The sequence below is a fragment of the Diabrotica undecimpunctata genome, chromosome 7 (genome assembly GCF_040954645.1).
Source record: "Diabrotica undecimpunctata isolate CICGRU chromosome 7, icDiaUnde3, whole genome shotgun sequence".
NCBI classification, from domain to species: domain Eukaryota; kingdom Metazoa; phylum Arthropoda; class Insecta; order Coleoptera; family Chrysomelidae; genus Diabrotica; species Diabrotica undecimpunctata.
This window is the reverse complement of record NC_092809.1, coordinates 51440482-51453881: the sequence shown is the minus strand read 5'-3', so window position 1 is coordinate 51453881 and position 13400 is coordinate 51440482.

The window sequence follows — 13400 nt, the reverse complement described above, 5'->3', positions numbered from 1 at the left end:
AAAAAAATATTTGGACTTCACAGGTTTTGAGAAATCAAGCAAATACTTTTTTTTTGTTCGTTAGAACAAAATTCTTCCAATAATTTAATTTTTTTTTATTCAACAAATAATTAGTTAAATTAACGATTAAGAGTTATTAGTGGGGGAATATACATAAGAATATATTAAGTTTACAATATAGTATAAATTTTGTTGTGCATAGAATAAAAAATTTATAATTTGATATACGATTTCGCTGTACAATAAATATAAAGTTCACAGTTTGGTATATAATTTTGTAATTTGTGTTTAACTCATTTTTTCACTCTAGAATGACGTATTTAACTGAGAGTGCAGAGTTACGATTTTAAAAACAATAGAAATCCGGAGATTTATTACGTTTGAAATCAATTCTGGAATTGCCTAAATTTGTGCTTTCTATAATTTTTAAAGCAAACAGACGATAAAATAAACACTGAATTGAGGAATCTACAATTTGCATTCCGTAACAGGTCACTTTATCTAGGCAAAAAAACCCTTCGCGAACTGATTTCAAATACTCAATTCTTGAGTATACGAAAATAAGCAAGACAGTTTTTTTTTAATGGCATAGACATTAGTCATTCAGTTAGTTGCAATCTTCTTCTTCTTAAGGTGCTTTCTCCATTACTGAAGGTTGGCTATAACTACAGAAAATTGCTCTCTATCTTGAGCTGTTCTTAGTGTCGAATGTGTGTCCATGCCTGTCCAGCCTGTCTTCAACCAGGAGCCTTTTTGTTCTTCCTGGACCTCTTCTTCCTTCCACTTTCCCTTCCATTATAAGTCGTAGGAAGTTGTATTTTTCTCCCCTGTAAATATGTCCTAGATAACTCCCCAGTTGCAATAGATTCTCCAATCAGACAAATGCACAACCCGATTCCTAATAGAAAACTAACGGATAATTAATAGAAGAATATACGACAAGGAAACTTACAGAGTCACTTGCTTCTCATCTAGGGGCCCATCAAGACATACTTAGTAGACAAACAAAACTGGACTACGGAGGAGGTGTTATAACATTTAGGTTAAACAAAGTATACAAATCTAAACTTCCACACGATCATGAAAAATTCCATACTTGCGTACAAATTCTATAGAACCGTGCATGTGTCTGCCAAGAAATCTATAATGATATTATATATTTGTTGTGAGCTTGTAGCCAGTAGCGACTGGATATTAGATGGTGCATACATATTAAATTCGATTAATTTTTTGAGAGTTTAAATGCTGTTGAAACTTAGGACATTCAAAAAAGACGTGATCAAGATCGCCCAGTTTTCCGACATGTTTGCAATTATCATCTTCAATCACATTTATTTTATATAAATGACTTGGATAGCACGCATGTCCAAAGCGTAGTCTATTTATAGTTTGTGGAATAACTGGATGTAAAGTGGTGTATCTTGTTTGGTTTGTAAAGCAGTAAAGATTCCATTGATCTTTCCATGTCGATAGCTGGTTTTTTTTTAAAATCGTAAAAGCAAGACACTTAAGATTTAATTTCAATACAGAGCACAATCATTCGCTTGTACGTATTTCATCCTTATGGATTCATTAGAGGGAACTTGTGGTAAGCTCTTTTATAGATGCAGTTCTTTGATATTTCTTGTCTGTTATTGGGTTTGATTTTGGATGGGATAAATCTCAGTGTATTAGTTGTTTTGGATGTTGCGTTTAGTTCCTGTCCTTTTCAATTTTTCTGATAAGTCCTCATTTGACTATTGTCATTTTTGAATGCCTTCTCGCGAGTGTTTCTTCATTATTGGTGGTGTTTTGTTGTTTTCTTTTTTTAGACTTGCGAAATTTCTTTTTTATAAATGACAATCGGTAATCATTTTGTGCCAAAACCTTGGTTAGTAGTTAGTATCATATAATAAGTCCGAAACACGTTTTTTACATCGTCTTTTGCTATGCTCTTATAACAAAACAAAAATTAGCATATACCAAGGTTAATTTAGACATATTCTATAGGCACGGAAAAAAATAGGCACATAACGATCATAGTGAAGATTGTTAAAGATTTTCCAAAATTAAAATCCTACGAAAGATAACAAATCAAATACCAAAAGAAAAAATAAGAATTATACCGCTATGTAAAATAGAAATAGTGACTATTCGAATATTCAATCAACGCTATAAATGAGTGGACCTTAAAATCAAAATAAAATAGAATCTATACATAAAAAGAATGACATAGGACAGATACGGGAAAATGTCATGGGAGAGATTGCCTTCCTATTCTTCTAGTGCCGACTCCACTAAAGAAGGTTGGCTGTAACCATTGCAAATTCGTCTCCATCTTTTGCTTTTGTTATAAGCCTCTGTGTGTTTAAGCCGGTCTAGTTGCGAATGTTTTTCAGCCAGGATATTTGTCGTTTACCCAGCTCCCTTTTCCGTTGATTTTACCCTTTATTCCTATATTTATTGTTAAACCAAACTGTTCCTTAGTATCACAAATTGTGTTTGGTAGCGCCTGCTGCTCTTTCTCACTTTCATCGATAATGACTGTATCGTCGGCATAACGAATGGTATTTATATTTTCACCATTTATCTTGAAAAAAACACTTTTTAAGTGCTTGTGTAAATAACTATTTAAAGTATAATATATTAAACTATATTCGTTAAAGTACACAACCTTGTCTCACACCTTCACTTATCTGTTGCGCATCTGTGCTATTTGCATCTGTTACCACAGCTTGTTGGTTCCAATTTGAGATTTCTCACTATGTTATTATCATTTTTTTTAGTCCTTTTCGCTTCAGATATTCCATGAGAATGTTATGTTTACTTTTGTCGAAAGCTTTTTTCATAGTCTAAAAATGCAACCAAAAGATCTTTTTGTTAGTATCGACATTTTTGAGCAAGAGTTGTGGAACTATACACAGCTTCGACTGTTCTGAAGCAATTACGAAAGCTAAATAGTCTATTACTATCTGCTTCACACTTTCTGATTATTCTTGCACGTTGGTATAACCTTTAAAAATGTTTTTAATAATTATCACATTAAGCTGATTACTCTAGGTATAGTCATTGCATTGTTTTGGATTCTTGGTTTTTGGTAGCGGAACAAAGGTTGATAGTAGCCATTCTGTAGGTATCTTACCAGATTTGTGTATGTTGCTAAAGCTAAAGCTCGATCTAAACGTTATCTGGCCCAGGAACTCCTAAAAAGGGACCAGGGAATATTATTGAAGCTTCCCCGTTATCAATTTGTGATGGTTTTGTTCTTGGGTCCATAAAAAATCTTCAATATATTTAGTCCATAATTGTTAAATTTCATTTGTATTATTAATAGGTTTATTGTTTTTGCCAATTAACCGGTTAGGTGTGTTATTTAGTGATTTTCTAGATAATTCTTTGACTTTGTTATGTAAATTTTAATGATCATGTTTTTTCTGCAATTCCTCTATTTCAATGCATGTTTCCATCATCCACTTTTCCTAAGCCTCTTTTGTTTTGTTTTTTAATAATTTGTTTTTCTCTTTATTTATCTGGATTTTTGTTTTCATATCTTCTTCTTTGTTCCATAATTTCCAGTATTTCTTATGTCATCTAAGGTTTTTGGCTTTCTTTTTTCTTTTATAGAGTTTCTTTTTGTGTCTTTATAACAGTCTCTTAAAAGAGTCTTTAATTTAACATAATTTTGATTTTGAACATAATTTTTACCTGCTCAGTGTTTTTCATTTCTAATGTTAATCTTTTGTTAATGTTAAAGCCTTAACACTTATTTCGTTTCTTTTGAGCAACTCAGTATTCACCTTAGAACTTCTGGATTTTATTATCTTTTTTACCCTCAGTTTCATTTTTGAGACAAGACAAGGAGGATATGGTCTGATGAGACATCTGCTTCAGCCTAAGTCGTAAAGCTTATAATGGAATTTCTAAATCTAAGATTGGTTAATATAAAGTCGATCTGAGTTGTAATGCAATTTTGTTCATTATGCTGTAGTGACATCCAGGTATACAGTCTACGTTGGTGGTAATCAAAATCATGTGTTGATAATCGCCAGGTTTTCTTTAAAACAAAATTGTGTCAAATTTTTGCCTCTAGCATTTCTTGTTCTTATACCAAAATCACCTATTATCTTGTCCACTCGGTCTCTTTCTAATTTTGCTTTTAAATCGCCCGTTATTTTTGTAATGAGTATTGTAGAAGTTGTTTGAATTATTTATAAAAATGTTCTATTTCAGCTTCTGATTTATCTGCAATTGGAGCATACACTTGCACTATGTTGACTGGCTTGCCATTTCTTTGTAATAATAGCATTCTATCCAAAAAGGAAACAAAATTTACAACGGCTGTTTGGATTCTACTGGAGATAATGATTCCAACTCTGTGTAGATGATCTCGGGTGTCATTTCCGGAGTAATATATCGTTTTATCAATGACCAATGTTTTACCGGTACCTTACATTCCATGTCCGAAATTTAAAAATGATTTTTTATCTATTTATTTATTTGCCACATCCGAGTGGCTCCTCCTTATGGGGATTCTTAGCACCCCTCGACCATTAAAGGTCCGTCTCGGACTAGGAGCCATGTAATGTATCATATTTTATAAATGGTTATTGTTCTAGGAAAATCTGATGATCTTTAAAGTAGTGGTTTTCCGTTGCCTTCTACATCCTTATGCCGTTGACCATATATGCATAGGTTCATTCGCCTTTGAAGCCAATTTCTCAACCCCAGGACCAACAAATACCGTACCAGTTACTAACTCATCCGAAGCCGTTGATCAGTTTGTGTTCATCAGTCAGTTCAGTTGGGATAGTTTGACCGGCAATCAGTCGGAGAATGAGTATGTATTAGACAGAAATGTACTGACACCTTTGCCCTGTGAAGGCATTTATAAAACACCAGGTGCGTTTTATAAGAGTATGAGTAATAATATACTTTGCTCCCTCTCATACCTCGGGGTGTTGATAATAGACTGTATGGGTGTTGATAATAGACTAACGTCACCTGTTATGTATCAACAAAGTATTAGGTGTTTACTTCTGACAGACCCTCTTATAGATACTTAAAGAAATTTAACGGACTCCGCCTTGTTACACAAATGGACTATTCCAACTGTCTGGTGTAACTGTATAAACATGAAAATTCAGCATAAAATGTTCCAAGCAAATAACTAATATCTCTTTTTATCGCAGTTTAATCCAATAGTCAAACTGATAATTTTAGAAATACGACATTGTATTTATATGAAATTATTTTAAAACGAGAAATGTCATAAAAGTTTAAACTTATGATTTAATATTTATTAATTGGATGAAATTTATAACTTTTAAATTTTGACAGTTCTACAATCGTTACGAATCGAATTCTAGTATCGATCTTCTATTTCTCTGTTTGTTTTAGATCTTTTATTGACAGATATTCTTTTAATTGTTTACTATTGATTTAAAGTCTGTATTTTTTCAGCTATTTTTATGCAGTTTTTATTTTAAACCTGCTTAGAATAAATATATGATGACTAGAAACGGATTAATCGAGAGTAGTGAATCGATGAATTTACAAAGGAAGAAATACTGTATGCACTAAACAAAACCAGAAACGGAAAAAGCCCAGGGCCAGATCAACTGCCTATTGATATCCTTAAAATAATAGAAAATGAGTACATTGATGTCCTCTTAAAGCTTTTTAATAAAATTTATCAATCGGGTGACATACCCAACGAATGGTTGACCTCAACATTCATTTGTCTCCCAAAAAAGAAAAATGCTAGGGAATGCACCGACCACCGTACCATAAGCCTGATGTCTCACACACTTAAATTGTTTTTAAAGATCATTCATAAACGCATTTACAAAACACTTGATATGGATATTGAAGAAACTCAATTTGGATTCCGTAATGGCGTAGGTACCCGTGAAGCTCTATTTGCATTCAACGTACTAATCCAGAGATGCTTGGATGTGAACCAAGATATGTACGTCTGTTTCATAGACTACAACAAAGCTTTCGATAAAGTCCGCCACAAAGAACTAATGGACATCCTCAAAGCAAAACAACTACAACACAATGACCTTCGAATTATAACAAATCTATATTATAAACAGCAATCACACGTACGCATTAATGAACACACATCAGAAGAGTTCGAAGTTAAAAGAGGAGTGCGACAGGGGTGTGTATTGTCACCACTACTATTCAATGCATACTCTGAAGAAATTATGAAAAGAGCTTTTGAGGGAGAACCAGCAGGAATCAAGGTCAATGGAACACCAATTAACAACATTAGATATGCGGACGATACTATCATAATAACAGACAACCTCCAAGACCTCCAAAAGCTAATGAACAAGATAGTTGAGTATGAAGAAGAATATGGACTATCAATAAACACCAAGAAAACCAAATTTATGAGGATATCAAAAACCCAAAATAATGGTGAAAGCCTGACAATTAACGGTAGTGCTTTAGAACAAGTTGAAAACTACCACTATCTTGGCACAATAATTAATCACACAAACGATTACTCCAAAGAAATCAAAATTAGAATAGAGAAAGCACGTACAAACTTCAATAAAATGAGAAAGGTACTTTGTGCAAGAGAACTAAAATTGGACTTGAGAGTTAGGCTGGCAAGGTGTTTTATTTTCTCGACTCTGCTTTATGGGATAGAAGCATGGACACTTAACGCGTCGACTGCTAACAAATTGGAAGCATTTGAAATGTGGGTGTATAGAAGAATCCTAAAAATATCATGGACCGAGCATGTAACAAACAACGAAGTCATGAGAAGAATCAACAAAAGAATGGAAGTATTGAAAACAATCAAGACACGAAAGCTGCAATACCTGGGGCATGTTATGCGTAATGAGAGATACAACCTACTTCAATTGATTATACAAGGGAAAATCCAGGGCAAGAGAAGTGTAGGAAGAAGAATCTCATGGTTGCGTAACTTGAGGGAATAGTACGGATGCACATCAGTTGAACTATTCAGAGCAGCAGCATCTAAGATCAGAATAGCCATGATGATTGCCAACCTCCGTCGCGGAGATGGCACGTGAAAAAGAAGAAGTGAATCGATGTCAAGAACCTCTATTCTATGAGGCTACCCATGACGACATCATCTTGTGGAGCTAGCTCCGTGACGTTCGTCTCAGCATTTTACTGCAGAGAACAAAACAGTAATACAACGCCAGTATAGAAACTTCGCTTCAAACATAGTGGCATACTCGAGAAAATGAAGACAAATGACAAACATCAATTGAGATTTATTGAGATTTTAATTCACAGATTTTTTTTAAATAAAACTACCGATTTTGAAACCGAACTTAAAAGTCGAAATAATAATAAAATAATTTTATTCCTACAATTGTGGTACATTTCAAATATATATTAATTCCAATAAATACTGTCTAATTTATATAAAATAGTTTATTTTATAAAAAAATTGTTTAGTAGGTACCAAACTAATTCAAATCAGGGAATCAAAATGGTCAATAGTTTATTTTATAATTTGTAGGTTTTTAGTGGATTATTTTATTTACAGGTTTTCCTTATATGCTCACTAAACGCAAATGCAATACATCCTAATAACTTTCACTTAAGAATAAACAATAAAAAAATAAAGAATTACCTTGTACACTGTCGGCATGTGCATGTCTGTATAAATTATGTACTAAGTGCATTTGTAGCATAAAAAAGTACTTAATAAATAAAGATATAACCTATAAATGTTTTTAATTACCCACATTCAGATTTATTTAAAGGCAGGATAGATTCGGAACGGAAATATTTTGTTATGGTTTTACAACTTATACTTCACCTGTAACGAGTAAATATGCCATTTCTTATTAATAATGTATGATTATGGTTAAACGCTAAGAGGTAAGTATATTGTAAGATTTATGAAATAATTAGATGGTAAGAGTTGTGAGATAGACATATCCATTTATAAAGCACGAGAATTATGACTAAAATTATTCTTATAAGCCGTTCATGGCTACTTCTAAACGGATATACAAAATAGAAACTTACTTAAAAGCTGTACCAAAATGATTTTAGTTTGTGAAATTGACAAAATTTTTGTGTCTTGCTTTTTTCGTTTTCTTAATATTAGTAAACCCTATTACGCTGAATTACCAAAATGGGAAAGGGACACCAAAAAAATCATAACGAAACCTCACTGCAATAAATGTATATCCATCGTTTAGAGAATAAAAATTGTTTTATGTATCGTTAATATATAAAAAGAATAGTAAGAAGAATTTTAAGAGACCCGGTTCAAATATTTATGATCATTTAGAATCTTGTATAAAAATAAGGAACAAAATAATACGAACAAAGTGTTGCGATAACCGAAGAAAAACGGGTTGCTAAGGGTAAGTAAAATGCAAAATTTTCAGAAGGCGATTTTCAGAGACTAGGTCTCTGGTTTCTCTAAGAGAAGATGGCTGAAAGAACAGAAGATATATATATATATATATATATATATATATATATATATATATATATATATATATATATATATATATATATATAGTTATGATTGTTTATTTTGAGTTCAAACTTAGTTTATTGAGCCAATAAAAAAATTATAGCTTATCTGTTATCAAAAGTAAAATAATTCTTATATTACCTGTGTTCGATGGATTCAAAAGATTTTCTAGTTGTCTTTTATCGGGAGGAGAAGAAAGGATAAGAATACAAATATATTATATTACAAAAATTTACGTTTCTTTATTTTATATGAACGAATAAAACAATTATTAAATTTTGTCGTTATCTTATCAATCAGCATACAAGAAAATAAATCAAATTATTATGATAATAAGATTATAAAGCTACATACATTTATATTACGTGAAAAACCAATTTTACTTAAAATTTTCTTTACTTAAAAAAAAGAAACCACAAAACTTTAAACTTTTGATTAGCCTAACAAAACCTCAGTTCTTAAATTTGAATGCTAATGACCATGATGTCGAAACGATCCTTCACAGATATAAAATTCAATTGTACAAACACTTACAGTTTATTTTCTTTTTGAGTTGTATGTTGGAACATACCCAGAAAAGTCCAGTCTCCTCAAAGATGTGATCTCCCCTCTTTGGCACCTCGGCTCCTTCTGAACGTCTCTGCAAACCTCCTGCAGACTACACAAAAAACACCTGATTTACTTCTCCAAAATCCGCTACTTATTTATGACACCAGGACCTCCTTTTGTCAACTTGATGCCGTAAGAATACTTTCACATATGCTTTATAAAATGCCCACGGCAGATACAAGGACCTCTTTTAATCTACTTGTTATCTCCTTCTTCAAACTATTCACTTCTTTTCGTTACGCCGGTATCCAAACTCACGAACCACACCCTATCTTGAGAAAAACGACTGTTTCCTTTCGATGACCAAAATATGACTGACCTCTCCTGTCTCATCATCGACTCCCAAATTTCCATTTAAAAAACGACCGTCCAATCAAAAAGCTTAAATTGTGTTTACTATGATATTGGAAAAGCCTAATTTCGGTTTCAGAGAAAACTAAATAGCTTACTTTAAAATTGGTTTTTTTTTCAATACATCATTTATACATATTTCAAAAGATTAGAATATGGTCATTTAATACTCGACTCTACAAACAATGAAGAGATTAACTTCAGGTAAAATGTCTTCTAATTCTAAACAAAGGTTTTTTGATAATTTTGTTTGCAACGGAAACAGGTCGTTTGCCAAACAAATTTCTATTCTTATCTACACTAAATCTTATCTTAAATTACTATATACAATTTGTCTATATTGATATCTTGAAATTTTATTTCGATGGATCTTTTTATTTATTTTTCTTTGGTTGGGAAAGAAAAAGTGGTTTGATTGGTTATATAAATATATATATATATATATATATATATATATATATATATATATATATATATATATTGACAATAACACGTGAGACATTTTCTCTCACAAAATATTTGTGATACATTTTGTCTCACAAAACATGAAAATGAGAAGAAGCATAAATTTGACTTCGAAAATAGCAAAATTTTAAAAACTGCACAAAAGAAAAAGAAGATGGAGATATACGAATCATTAGAAATAAAAAGAAATACTAATGCAATCAATGACAAAAAAGATACACAGAACCTAAATAAAATATATTTCAATCTGATCAATGACAAAAAAGATACACAGAACCTAAATAAAATATATTTCAATCTGATTTAAATAATAATAAATACAACACCATAAAAAACTCTTAAAGTCAGAACATATCTCCAATGTTCTCCTTTTCGAAAACACCAACAAAACGCCCATATAAAAATAAAAATAATTATATACTGTAAAATGGGGAAGTTGACCGTTGGGGTGAATTTGATTGAAAAGTTCGAAAATGTCTCCAATATGCGTAAATTTTTTGTTAATTAATATTAGTAAAGTTTATGCTAATTATGTTCATTGTAAATATATATGTTGAACATAATTTATGTAAAAATTAAGAGTTCTTTTCTTGTATGTACTAAAAACGCGGCCTCGAAATTATTAACTCAATTTATAAGATAATGAATATTCTTAAACTTTGATATAAAAATCATTATACTAAAAATATTATTGGCGTTGGTAATATTTCAACGAATCATTAAATGTAGATAAAAATACCAGTTACTAATTTTGAATAAGTTTTTAAGTTTTGTTGTAATCTTAAAATTTGTCAACTTATGCACTTTTCGCTTGAATTTGGGGCGAATGTCCATCAGGTCAAAAGTTGCAGAATCTTTCATTGTACCTAGATTGAATCGGCGCTGCTTATTGTTTCATTGTTAGTTTAGTTTGAAACGCGGACCGGAGCTTACGCGATAAATATTTTTAAAGATAATTACGAACATATATCGACAATAAATTTGTAAAATGCCGAGTGTGTATAAGCGTAAGGATGGTGCAAAAATTCTTAAACGATACAGTGCGGAAACGCTAGAAGAGTGTTTCAACAGAAGTTTTAGATGGAAAAATAAGTGCTAATGCAGCATCGAAAAAATACAAAATTCCAAAGGGTACGTTAATAAATAGAATACATAGGCGATACATTAAACAACATGGTAGTCAAACTGTTTTTACCAAAGTTGAAGCAGAAGATTTTGTGGATGCAGTGATTACTTGTGCGAATTAGGGATTTCCATTAAATACATTGGATCTTCGTTTAACTGCAAAACCTTACCTAGATCGTCTAGGTAAGGTTTTGCAAATAAGGTAAAAACTCACCCTTTAAAAATAATTTTCCTGGGTACCATTGGGCTAAGGGGTTTCTAGAAAGACATAAATAAACTTTAAGTGAACGCTTAAGCAACAACATAAAAAGAGCTTGTGCTGCCGTCGATGCTGAAACATTAACAAATTTTTTTAAGGAATTAAGCAAAACACTTGAAGGTATCGACCCTGCTGCAATATTTAATTACGACGAAAGTAATTTAAGTAATGATCCGGGGAAAAAGAAACTAATTTATTAAAGAGGTGTCAAATATCCAGATAATATAATAAATTAATCTAAAAGTGCTGTGACAATTATGTTATGTGTTTCGGCAACTGGAGATTTATTATCGCCTTACGTAGTTTATAAGGCTACAAATTTGTTGGATTCTTGGCGCCAAGGAGGACCTAGGGGCACCCCATGTTTGTGAAAAGAAATGCTGCAGTAGAGGTACGCGTTATAATCGATCTAATCATGGATGGTTTGATGCAATTTGTTTTACCGATTGGTTTAAGACTATATTTTTGTCTCATGCTCGTTTAATTGAAGGAAATAAGGTTTTAATAGGAAACAATTTTTCGAGTCATTTTACAAAATAAGTTCTCAATATTTGTAAAGATAATAACATTGCTTTCATTCGTCTTCCATCAAATGCAATGGATCTTTGCCAACCCCTCAACGCTAGCTTCTTTGAACCAATAAAGAATTATTGGAAACAATTACTGCTGAGTGGAAGAAAGCCAATCTAAACTCATCGTCTGTTGAGAAAAGTTTGTTTCCAAGATTATTAAAAAAACTTTTTGAGAAAATGGCGCCATCTGCAGCAGTTAAAGCTAGAAAGGGGTTTTATGCTTGTGGTATTTGTCCTTTGTTTAAAGAAAAACTTTTAGCAAAAATTCCTAATAAGAAGCAAACCACTCATCGAAATAGTGCTGATGTATCAGAGGTACTATTAGATTATTTGAAAGAATAGAGAAAAATTTAAAAAAACATGAGCCTACAATAAAACGAAAGAAACTGAATGTTATACCTGAAAGATCAGTTGCGTATGTAGACAGTCCAGAGAAAGAATTTGACGATGATAACATGCCTTCTACAAACAAGACCCAAATTGTGAAGAAAAAAGTTTTTGAAGAAAGCGATGAGCAAATTCCGGAACAGAGAGCGTGAGTAAAAATTTTGACCAAGAAGACCATGAAGTTGCAAAAATTCATAGGAATATTGCTGAGGAAACAGAATAAAATAAAAAAGACAGTAAAGATTTGATTTCACGTACAAAGCGTTTATGTACCTGTTTATACGTATGTCGCCTTAATAAGGCTCATGAGAACAGCTATTCATAGGCGTTCTCAACGTGAAAAATAAATCTTCCCTGTCTTTAAGAAGCAACACTAAAAAGGCATCGAAACGGACGCAATAGCGACATTTGATAATAAATCCGTAAAATAGTTTCGAAACACAATTCAGATTTCTGCCTTAATCTGAGCCTTCTAAAAATTGCAAGGCAAAGCAGACGTTGATAAAGATGTTAATAGAGACATGGGGAATCTAAAATTTGCATTCCACGACATGTCTCCTCAACTAAGCAGAAATCATTAGCGAATTGGTTTCTTGTACTCATACAGAGTAGATCCGAATAAAATGAAAAAGGCAGTAAAGATTTGATTTCACGTACAAAGCGTCTATGTATCTGTTTATACGTATTTCGCCTTAATAAGGCTCATCAGAACAGATATTTATAGGCGTTCTCAACGTGAAAAATAAATCTTTCCTGTCTTTAAGTAGCAACACTAAAATAGCTTCGAAACGGACGCAATAGCGACATCTGATAATAAATCCGTAAAATAGTTTCGAAACACAATTCAAATTTCTGCCTTAATCAGAAACAGAATACTTTCACATTAATGATATAGAAACAAATTCATGGGTTGTAATAGAATATCAAACTAAGAAGAATATTAAACATATTGTAGGACAAATTTCAGCAATGAAAAATGATGAAACTAATTTTAACTTCCTAAAACTCCCAAAATTGGAAAAATTTATATGGCCTGATATTTTTGGCGAAAACAATGTTCCTCTAAATAACATAAAAAAAGGTATTATTAATTCCGCCAAAAATTTATCGAAGAGGCGAGCTGGGTTTTGTTTTGGACTTAAATTGTTTATTATAATTTAAAATC